Here is an 11,504-nt window from a genome sequence, read left to right as displayed (position 1 = left end):
AGAAAATAGTTGTTGGTCAGACAAGGTGGTGCAGGGTGAGATACCAGCCACCTTCCATCCCTGGCAGCAATAGGTAAAAGCAGACACACAAGAGAAGACCATCTGAAGATAGGATTCTTCCCATTTTATGGATAAGCAAACTGAGGCTCTGAGTGAAGAAGTAACTCAACCCAGACCTGTCTCCCCACATCCTGGGCTTCTTTCCATCCTGTCCAATTCTTGCCTAAATCATAGCGAAGGTGAGGGAAGGGAGGGCTCTCTGCAGAGCTGGTGTGGGATGGGGAGGAGCTGCTGTGGGAGTGCCCCTCCCTCTGTCCTAGGCTTGTGCTACCTCCCTTAAGGACGTCTTTTCTTACTGTGGGCAGAACCCTGTGAGGAGACATCAAGGGAGCTGGTGCCATGGACTGGGGATGGGCAGACCCAGACTTGTCCCCAAGGAGCCCCCAATCTGAGGAGGGAACCCCAGCCTTGCCTTCAGGCCCCCCTCTGTGGAATCCAGGCCTCAGAGGCTCCCCGTCTGAGGGGGCAGGGAAACACTGGTCTGATCTCAGGAACCCCAAGTCTACAGGGATGAAGGGGAACTGTGTGAAGGTCAGAAGCCATAGGTCAGGGCCAGGGAGAGCATGGAGTATCTCAGGTTGGGTCTGAGCAGAGTTCCCTACCAAGTGGGGAAGGAGAGTCATTGCCAGGTTTAGCCCTTGGGGCTCAGGTTGGGGAATAGGAGGGAGGCTGGGAGCTCAGAGCCTGGTCTAGCTCAGCCTTGGTCTGAGTGACCTTGAGTTTCACCTACTCTTCTAGGCTGGTCCTGCGGGTCTCCAGGACTCTGCCAAGCAGAGCTGCAGCACGGGAGCTCAATGACACATAAGCCATCCCAGAGGAATATGAATGGTAGAAAAAAGGAAAATATACACGAGCCAGCTGAACTCTGGCCTTCTGCAGAAGGGAAAGGCAGCCCCACATTCGACCACATCCTGAGCCCTGCTGTTCCTTCCCCCAGCATGTCTGGGAGCAGGGGTGGGGGTGGCTGCTATGTCCTCAGAAATGGGAGGAGGAGGATGGAAGGGATGGAGGCGGAAGGGGAGGTCCTGGTATCTGATGCGCTCACAGCAAAAAGCCTCTTTTCCTTGGAACTAGAGCCTGCTGTAGGGGGCTGGAAGCCAGCCTGAGAGCCTGGGGTCTCAGGAGGGGAGGAGACTGGGGGCGGGGCAGGCAGAATCTGGGAAAGAGAGGGGATGGAGACAGAGACCTAGAGAGTCAGAAGAGAAAGAAGGGAGAAAAAAGGCAGGAGCAGGTGTAGTGGGGATGAGTACTGGTGCACACATTTAGGTAGGCAAGAAACGGGCTATTTTTAAAAACACACTTAGAGCCCTCATTCTACCTGGCTGTTGCGAAATCCAGTCTCCATCACTGTTGGGCTCTCTTAACCTGTGACAGCCCCCAGAGTTTGGCCAAGGCCCAGAAATGTTACAGAACCAGATATGAACAAGACCCTTCAGCCGGGTCCGATGGCTCATGCCTGTAATCCCAGCACTTTGGGAGGCAGAAAGGGCAGATCACTTGAGGTTAGGAGTTCAAGACCAGCCTGGCCAATATGGTGAAACCCCATCTCTACTAAAAATACAAAAAGTAGCCAGGTGTGGTGGCGGGTGCCTGTAATCCCTCAGCTCGGGAGGCTGAGGCAGGAGAATGGCTTGAACCCGGGAGGTGGAGGTTGCAGTGAGCTGAGATTGCACCATTACACTCCAGCCTGAGCGTTGCAGCGAGACTCTGTCTCAAAAAAAAAAAAAAAAAAAAAAACACAAAACACAAAGATTAGCCGGGTGTGGTGGCATGCGCCTGTAGTCCCAGCTTCTCAGGAGGCTGAGACAGGAGAATTGCTTGAACCCAGGAGGTGGATGGAGGTTGCAGTGAGCCAAGATCTTACACCACTGCACTCCAGCCTGGGTGACAGAGTGAGACTCTGTCTCAAAAACAAAAAACAAAAAACAAAAACAAAGCCCTTCAGTCTGGTTACCAGGCTGCTCTGGTCACCTGACCCGCATTACCCCATCAGGTCAGGGACTGTGCCATTTGATGCCAGCTGTGCATGGAACATGCAATCTTTGCTGATCTGGGAGCCATGTGGGATCCCACCTTCTGAATGGCACTCATCCCCTTGAACTCAGACCCTGGATCCCTTCCCTGGAACTGGGGAACCTGAACTGCCATCCCTGCCTAAGAGGCTGGGGAAGGAGCTTCCCACTCTGGTCCCTGGGTTTGGAGACCTGTCCCTCAGCATCCTACAACCAAGCAGCTGGGACCAGCCTAGCAATCCCTCTTGGGCCTGGAAGCTTCAGGCCCAGCCAGAGAGCCTGCTAAGGTGGGGGTGGGAGGATCCCAGGATCCCCACCCCTGGGTGGTGGGGGGACAGCAGCCAGCCAGAGCTGGAGCTTCAATGTGCATGAGCAGGAGGGACCTGATCCAGAACTCAACGGCTGAGAAACTATTCAGTGCATGTTTATGATGTGTCTGCAGTGGGTCCTGGGCTACAAGACACCATGTGATCTGACCCTTACACATTTGTTTTTAAACTTTGTAATGTGAAATATCTCATACATTGAGAAGAATATATGTATGTGTGTGTATGTATACATGTGTGTATATGTGTATACATATATACATATAAAATATACATGTTTGTACATATATCTAGATAAAAGTATATGTATCATTTAAATATTAAAAATGTAATGAACAGGCTGGGCGCGGTGGCTCATGCCTGTGATCCCAGCACTTTGGGAGGCCGAGGCAGGCGGATCACGAGGTCAGGAGATCGAGACCATCCTGGCTAAAACGGTGAAACCCCATCTCTACTAAAAATACAAAAAATTAGCCGGGGGTGGTGGCGGGTGCCTGTAGTCCCAGCTACTCGGGAGGCTGAGGCAGGAGAATGGCGTGAACCTGGGAGATGGAGCTTGCAGTGAGCCGAGATTGCGCCACTGCACTCCAGCCTGGGTGATAGAGCAAGACTCAGTATCCAAAAAAAAAAAAAAAAAAAAATGTAATGAACATCCAGGCAGCCAGCACTAATTTAATGAGATTTTCCAGTACTTTTTTTTTTTTTTTTTTTTGAGACGGAGTCTCACTCTGTCGTCCGGGCTGGAGTGCAATGGCACAATCTTGGCTCGCTGCAACCTCCGCCTCCCGGGTTCAAGTGATTCTCCTGCCTCAGCCTCCCGAGAAGCTGGGACTACAGGCATGTACCATGCCTAGCTAATTTTTTGTATTTTTAGTAGAGATGGGGTTTCACCCTGTTAGCCAGGATGGTCTTGATCTCCTGACCTGGTGATCTGCCCGCCTCGGCGTCCCAAAGTGCTGGGATTACAGGCATGAGCCACCGAGCCGGTCACTTTTTTTTTTTTTTTTGGAGACAGGGTCTCGTTCTGTCACCCAGGCGGGAGTGCAGTGGCACCATCTTGGCTCACCGCAACCTCCACCTCCAGGGTTCAAGCACTCCTCATGCCTCAGCCTCCTGAGTAGCTGGGACTACAGGTGTGTGCCACCACGCCCAGTTAATTTTTTGTATTTTTAGTAAAGACGGAGTTTCACCATGTCGGCCAGGCTGGTCTAGAACTCCTGACCTCAGGTGATCTGCCCACCTCAGCCTCCCAAAGTGCTGGGATTACAGGCATGAACCCCCACGCCTGGCCCTATTATCTTTTAAATCTCAGCAACAACTATAGTTAAGTCCCTTTCTTCAAGCCTAACATTGTTTATTTGTGCCACCTCCCTTTCTTTGTCTTGATCAATTTTGCCGGGAGTTGCTCAGTATCGTTACTCTATCAGTTAGGAATTGGATTCAGCTGGAATCTAATCCGAGGCCAGCAGCTCACTGTTCTGTCATCCCGAGGGCCAGGCCCCTGCTTGTTCCTAAGGTTCTTGATGGCATTCACCAAATCTGAGTTTCTGACAGCAAGATGGAGAAAAGTAGAGAGAAAAGGGCAAAGGTTGTGGCTACTTGTTCTCACTGGCCGCTTAATATCAGCCCAAGGCTCAGCCCTTGGTCCTCTCCTCTCATCTCACGGTCATCTCATCCAGTTCAGTGCCAGCTATGTGATCATTCCAAATCCATATCTACAGCCCCATCCCCTGCCTTGAGCTCCAGAAACAATTTCAACTGCCCACTTGAAATCTCTGCTTGAATATCTAAAAGGCATTTCAAACTCAACATGTCTAAAATTGCACTCCCTAGAAAAGAAATCCAACACAATGCTGGAGCCCCAAATGGCCCCTTTCTTCTGAATGCTTTCTGATTGCAATGGTGATTGCAACTTGGCTTCCCCTCCCCAAATAGAATACAACTCCTGGTACTGCATCATTCAATGGAACTCAACCTGTATTTTTTTTTTTTTTTTTTAAGATGGAGTTTTGCTCTTGTTGCCCAGCTGGAGTGCAATGGCACAATCTCTTGGCTCATCGCAACCTCCACCTCCCAGGTTCAAGCGATTCTCCTACCTCAGCCTCCCAAGTAGCTGGGATTACAGACATGTGCCACCACACCCGGCTAATTTTGTATTTTTAGTAGAGACGGGGTTTCTCCATGTTGGTCAGGCTGGTCTCGAACTCCCGACCTCAGGTGATCCGCCTGCCTCGGCCTCCCAAAGTGCTGGGATTATAGGCGTGAGCCACTGTGCCCAGCCAGGTGCATTAAAAAAGAAAAAAAAGAAAAAAGAAAGAAAGAAAGAAAGAAAATAGAAGCTGGGCATGGTAACTCACACCTGTAATGCCAGCACTTTGGGAGGCCGAAGTGGGCTGATCACCTGAGGTCAGGAGTTCAAGATCAGCCTGGCCAACATGGTGAAACCCCGTCTCTACTAAAAATACAAAAATTAGCCGGGCATGGTGGCATGCGCCTGTAGTCCCAGCTACTTGGGAGGCTGAGGCAGGAGAATCCCTGGAACCCGGGAGGCGGAGGTTGCAGTGAGCCAAGATGGCGCCACTGCACTCCAGCCTGGACAACAGAGTGAGACTCCATTTCAAAAAGAAAATAGAATGGCATAGAATAGATTGGCAAGGAAATATCAGTGTGCCCCACACATAATTGGGGTGAGTATGGCTTGTGAAACTTTTGTCTATATATTGGGTCCTGTTGTAAAATGCCAAATCATGAGCTGAAGTAAAAAAAATTTTTGACTGATCTAGGCTTCGGGGTTCAACAGGTGCCCTTGGGACAAATGCCAGCTATAAGGCTCATTTACTGAAGAGGAGTGGCCCTTTCTTATTATTTCTGTTAATTTTTTTCCCTTATTGCATAGTCAGTCCATTGTGGAGGCCAAAGCAACTCCACCTTGGATGCTAATCTGTCACGTTGACTTCTGATTAACCTTAGTTCCAGGAAGGCCTCTAAGATTTCCAGTTCTTTGTGTAAGCACAGGTACTTACCATAAATCCTGCCCTTAAGTCAACCTTAAAACAACCTTGATGTTTTCATACTTCAGTTGTCCTATACATCTCTTCAGAATCATGTCTACTCTTTCCCTGTGGTAGATAAGCCCTGGGTCAGGGGTAATGACACAGGGATCCACCATCACTGTCCCCCGAGAAACAGGCATAGCTTCTGTTTGTAAGTCCCTATTACATGTTTCTTTCTGAAAAACTGAATCTGTCAGCCTTTCTTTCTTTTTCTTTCTTTCTTTCTTTCTTTCTTTCTTTCTTTCTTTCTTTCTTTCTCTCTCTCTTTCTTTCCTTCTTTCTTTCCTTTTCTTTCTTTCTTTTTTTTTTTTTGAGATGGATTTTTGCTCTTGTTGCCCAGGCTGGAGTGCAATGGCGCAATCTTGGCTCACTGCAACCTCTGCCTCCCAGGTTCAAGCCATTCTCCTGCCTCAGTCTCCCTAGTAGCTGGGATTACAGGTGCCCACCACCACGCCCGGCTAATTTTTTGTATTTTTAGTAGAGATGGGGTTTCACTATGTTGGCCAAGCTGGTCTCAAACTCCTGACCTCAGGTGTTCCACCCACCTCAGCCTCCCAAAGTGCTGTGCCACCATGCCCGGCTCAGCCTTTTTCTTCAGCCTCTTAGCTTCTTCAGACTTTGAGGATAGGTTTGCATAGGCCTGCCCAGGACAGGACTTCAGGACATCATCAATGCCTTATAAAAGATAATTTTGGAACATATCTATATTTTTTTAAGTGCTATATATGAGGAAGGGTTTCTCTGCACCCCTCTTCTTCCATTTTGCTGGAAATGGAACTCTCTTCCTGTGGCTCTATCCCTTCTCATTCCGTCAGCACAGAGTGTTGTGTTCCTGCTTTAGGTGCTGACTGCATTCCACAAATGAGCCAAATTCTCTTCTGCAAAGTCTTTGCACTTTCTGTTCCTTCCCTCTGGGTTGCTCCTTCATGGCACTCCCTGGACTGGCTCCCTTGCATCCTTCAGAATTTATTGGCTCACTTAACTAAAAAGTCCAAGGGTAGAACTACCTTCAGGTACTCCTGGCATCAGGTGCTCAGGTGATTTTACCACTCATCTGGTTTCTCTGTTGCTGTGCTCTCCTGCCAGGCAGGCGCATCCTCAGGCAGGCACTTTTCCTGTGATGGCAAGATGGCTGCCTGCATCTCCATGTTTATAATCTATTTGGTCAAAAATTCTCAAGTGGCCGGGTGTGGTGGCTCATGCCTGTAATCCCAGCACTTTGGGAGGCTGAGGTGGGTGGATCATGAGGTCAGGAGCTCAAGACCAGCCTGGCCAAGATGGTGAAACCCCGTCTGTACTAAAAATATAAAAGTTATCCGGGCATGGTGGCGGGCGCCTGTCATTCTAGCTATTCAGGAGGATGAGGCAGGGAGTTGCTTGAACTCCATCTCAAAAAAAAAAAAAAAAAAATCTCAAATAAAGAGTTTCTCTTTCTCAACAGTTTCAGCAAACGTCCCAGTATTGAGTTTCATTGGCCAGGCCAGGGTCACAAGCCCATTCCTAAAGATGGGCCCATTCCTAAAGACAAAAAACATGCACTGAGGCCGGGTGCGGTGGCTCATGCCTGTAATCCCAGCACTTTGGGAGGCCGAGGCAGGCAGATCACCTGAGGTCAGGAGTTCGAGACCAGCCTGACCAACATGGAGAAACCCTGTCTCTACTAAAAATACAAAATTAGTCGGGTGTGGTGGTACATGCCTGTAATCCCAGCTACTCAGGAGGCTGAGGCAGGAGAATCACTTGAACCTAGGAGGTGGAGGTTGAGGTGAGCCGAGATTGTGCACTCCAGCCTGGGCAACAAGAGCAAAACTCTGTCTCAAAACAAAAACAAACAAAAAAAACCAACAAACATGCACTGAGCATGTAGGAGAGATGGTTCCCCACAAAATATAAAGTCACTGTTACCAAAAGTAGGACAAATGGATGCTTGGAAGGCAAAAGCCACAGCTGCCTACTCCATCATCCTCGACTTCCCTTTCTACTGTAGGTTTCCTTGGTTATTCCCTACACTTCACTGTTCACTTCCTTCATAGCGCATATGACCTTATTTGTGTAGACTCTATGGCCTTCCTCTCTTGCCCTGGCTTGAGAGTGCTCAGAGGGAAGGGTTCTTGCCTGTCTTGATGACTGCTACATCCCCAGCACTTGGAGCAGTGTCTGCACACAGTAAGTGCTTAATAAAGGCTTGTGGCAGGAATGAACTTGCTGGAGAGCCAGGCTCTCATGCTTTCTTTTTCCTTTCAACTTCTTTTATTATTATTATTATTTTTTTTTTTGGAGAAAGGGGTCTTGCTCTGTCACCCTGCTAAAATGCAGTGGCACCATCATAGCCCACTGCAGTCCCAACCTCCCAGGCTCAAGCAATCCTCCTCCCTCAGCCTCCCTAATAGCTGGGGCTACAGGAGCGTGCCACCACACCCAGCTAATTAAAAAAAAAAAAAATTTCTTTTGGCCAGGCACGGTGATTCATGTCTGTAACCCCAGCACTTTGGGAGGCCGAGGCAGTGGATCACCTGAGGTCAAGAGTTCGAGACCAGCCTGGCTAACATGGTGAAACCCTGTTTCTACTAAAAATACAAAAAATTAGCCTGGCGTGGTGGCACGCACCTGTAATCCCAGCTACTTGGGAGGCTGAGGCAGGATAATCACTTGAACTGGGGAGGCAAAGGTTGCAGTGAGCTGAGATCACGCCATTCTCCATCTCAAAAAAAAAAAAAAAAAAAATTGTAGAGGCCGGGCACAGTGGCTCATGCCTGTAATCCCAGCACTTTGGGAGGCCAAGGCAGGCAGATTACTTGAGATCCAGAGTTCTAGACCAGCCTGGCCAACATGGTGAAACCCCGTCTCTACAAAAATACAAAAATTAGCCGGGCATGGCAGCATGCACCTATAATCCCAGGTGCTCAGGAGGCTGAGGCGGAATCACTTGAACCCAGGAGGCAGAGATTACAGGGAGCCAAGATTTCGCCACTGCATCCCAGCCTGGGCAGCAAAGTGAGACTTCGTCTCAAAAAAAAAAAAATTCTCCTTTCGGCTCAGAGGAGGCCAAGGTGCAACTTTCTTTGGTCGTCCCAAATCCGGGTTCATCCGACACCAGCCGCCTCCCCAGTGCCATGGAAGTTTGACCCCAACGAGATCAAAGTCATATACCTGAGGTGCACCAGGAGTGAAGTTGGTGCCACTTCTGCGCTGGCCCCCAAGATCGGCCCCCTGGGTCTGTCTCCCAAAAAGGTTGGTGATGACATTGCCAAGGCAACAGGTGACTGGAAGGGCCTGAGGATTACAGTGAAACTGACCAGTCAGAACAGACAGGCCCAGATTGAGGTGGTGCCTTCTGCCTCTGCCCTGATCATCAAAGCCCTCAAGGAACCACCAAGAGACAGAAAGAAACAGAAAAACATTAAACACAGTGGGAATATCACGTTTGATGAAATCTTCAACATTGCTTGACAGATGCAGCACCAATCTTTTTTTTTGTTTTTTTGTTTTTGTTTTTTTGAGACGGAGTCTCACTCTGTCACCCAGGCTGGATTGCAGTGGCACGATCTCCCGTTCACTGCAAGCTCTGCCTCCTGGGTTCACGCCATTCTCCTGCCTCAGCCTCCCGAGTAGCTGGGACTACAGGCACCCGCCACCACGCCCGGCTAATTTTTTATATTTTTAGTAGAGATGGGGTTTCACCGTGTTAGCCAGGATGGTCTCGATCTCCTGAACTCGTGATCCACCCGCCTCGGCCTCCCAAAGTGCTGGGATTACAGGCGTGAGCCACCGCGCCCGGCCCGCAGCACCAATCCTTAGCTAGAGAGTTCCCTGGAACCATTAAAGAGATCTCGGGGACTGCCCAGTCTGTGGGCTGTAATGTTGATGGCCGCCACCCTCATGACATCATAGATGACATCAACAGTGGTGCTGTGGAATGCCCAGCTAGTTAAGAAGCACAAAGGAAAATATTTTAATAAAGGATCATTTGACAACTGGTGAAAAAAAAATCATTTTTGTAGAGATAGGGTCTCACTTTGTTGCCCAGGCTAGTCTGGAATTCCTAGGCTCGAGCAATCCTCCTGCCTTGGCCTCCCAAAGTATGGGGATTACAGGTGTGAGCCACTGCTCCTGGGCCCAAAAATTCTTGACCTTGATTTCTCAGGCAGATCTGCTGTTTCTTGGTTTTCCCCATTTCAGACAAGGGTACCCTAATCCACCCTGCTGCTTCATCCACAAAGCCAGAGGGCATTCTCTCATCCCCACACTAATCCATGTATAAGTCCTTTCGTTCACCTCCAAATAAAACTCAAACCCATCCCCCATCCCAGCCCTTGCCAGCACGCCTGGCACCATTCCCTCTCAGCTGGGATTATGGCAGTAATCTGCTAACTGGTCTCCTTCATTCCCTTCTTGCTCCCTTTTAGTCCATTCATTTTACACAGCAAACAGCATGATCTTTTAAAAACAAATCAGATCATGTTGATCCCCAACTTAAACCATTTAAAGGCTTCCCCTGCAATTAGAGTAAAATCTGAAATCCTCACCCTGGCCTTCAGGCCCAAGCTGTGTCTCTACCTTAGTCCTCCTCACCTTCCTGCTGGCTCACCAGGCACTGCACACACTGATTTTTCTGCCTCAGGGCCTTTGCACTTCCTATTTCTTCTGCTGGGAAATCTCACTCCCCAATTCCACGTGCCTGGTTCCTGCTCATCTTTCAGGTCTCAGCTTAAATGTCACTAAAGGAGAACACTTAATATCTCCCTGACTCCCTTTTCTATCATGTCACTAGCTTATTCCTTGATCATGATTTCTAGGGAAGACCTCTGGAGGCACACTACTAGGGTGTTGAATCCTATTTCCACTGCTCCTTGACTATGTGACCTTAGCTATTTGCCTCTCTGTCCTTCAGTTTCCTCATCTGCAAAATATAGTACCCTATAGGATCAGTACCTGGCATAGAGGAAGCACTAAGTAAATATTTTAATTAAAAAACAAATTTTGGGCCAGGCGCGGTGGCTCACACCTGTAATCCCAGCACTTTGGGAGGCCGAGGCGGGCGGATCACAAGGTCAGGAGATCGAGACCACGGTGAAACCCTGTCTCTACAAAAAATACAAAAAATTAGCTGGGCGTGGTGGTGGGCGCCTGTAGTCCCAGCTACTCGGGAGGCTGAGGCAGGAGAATGACGCGAACCTGGGAGGCGGAGCTTGCAGTGAGCTGAGATTGCGCCACTGCACTCCAGCCTGGGCGACAGACGGAGACTCCATCTCAAAAAAAAATAAAAATAAAAATAAATAAATAAATAAATAAAAATAAAAAATAAAAAATAAATTTTAGGCCAGGCATCATGGCTCATGCCTGTAAAAAAATTTTTTTAGAGACAGGGTCTCTGTCATCCAGGCTGGAGTGGAGTGGTGCAATCATAGCTCACCGCACCCTCAAAATCCTGGGCTCAAGCGATCCTCCCATCTCAGCCACCTGAGTAGCTGGGGCTACAGGAACACACCACCATGCCTGGCTAATGTTTTTATTTTTATTTTTGTAGACATGGGGTCTTGCTTTGTTGCAACTTGAACTCTTGGCTTCAAGCGATCCTCCTGCCTCAGCTTCCCAAAGTGCTAAGATTATAGGCGTGAGCCAACCATGCCTGGCCTTAAATATTTTTAAAATATTTATTTATTTATTTAGAGATAGGGTCTCACTCTGTCACCCAGGTTGGAGTACAGTGGTGCAATCATAGCTCACTGCAGCCTCAAACTCCTGGGCTCAAGCAATCCTGCCTCAGACTCCCGAGTAGTTAGGACTATAGGTGTGAGTCACTGTGCCCAGCCATAAATATTAGAAGGTATTTTATTATTCCCTCATGGTACATTTCTTGGGATTTAACTATTTTGATTTCTGATATGTAAGCTTTGTGGAAACAGGGATTGCATTGCACCTCTTGTATTTACTGCTGTGCCTCTAGCACCTTGCACAGTGGCTGGTGCATAGTAGGTGCTTAATGACATTGAATGAATGCATGAAAACAAATGTGACCTCAGCCCTTATGGAACTGACATTGCCCCTACTTG

The sequence above is a fragment of the Pan troglodytes genome, chromosome 1 (genome assembly GCF_028858775.2).
Source record: "Pan troglodytes isolate AG18354 chromosome 1, NHGRI_mPanTro3-v2.0_pri, whole genome shotgun sequence".
NCBI lineage: Eukaryota > Metazoa > Chordata > Mammalia > Primates > Hominidae > Pan > Pan troglodytes.
The sequence above is the reverse complement of the archived record's forward strand: the minus strand, read 5'-3'. Positions refer to the sequence as shown.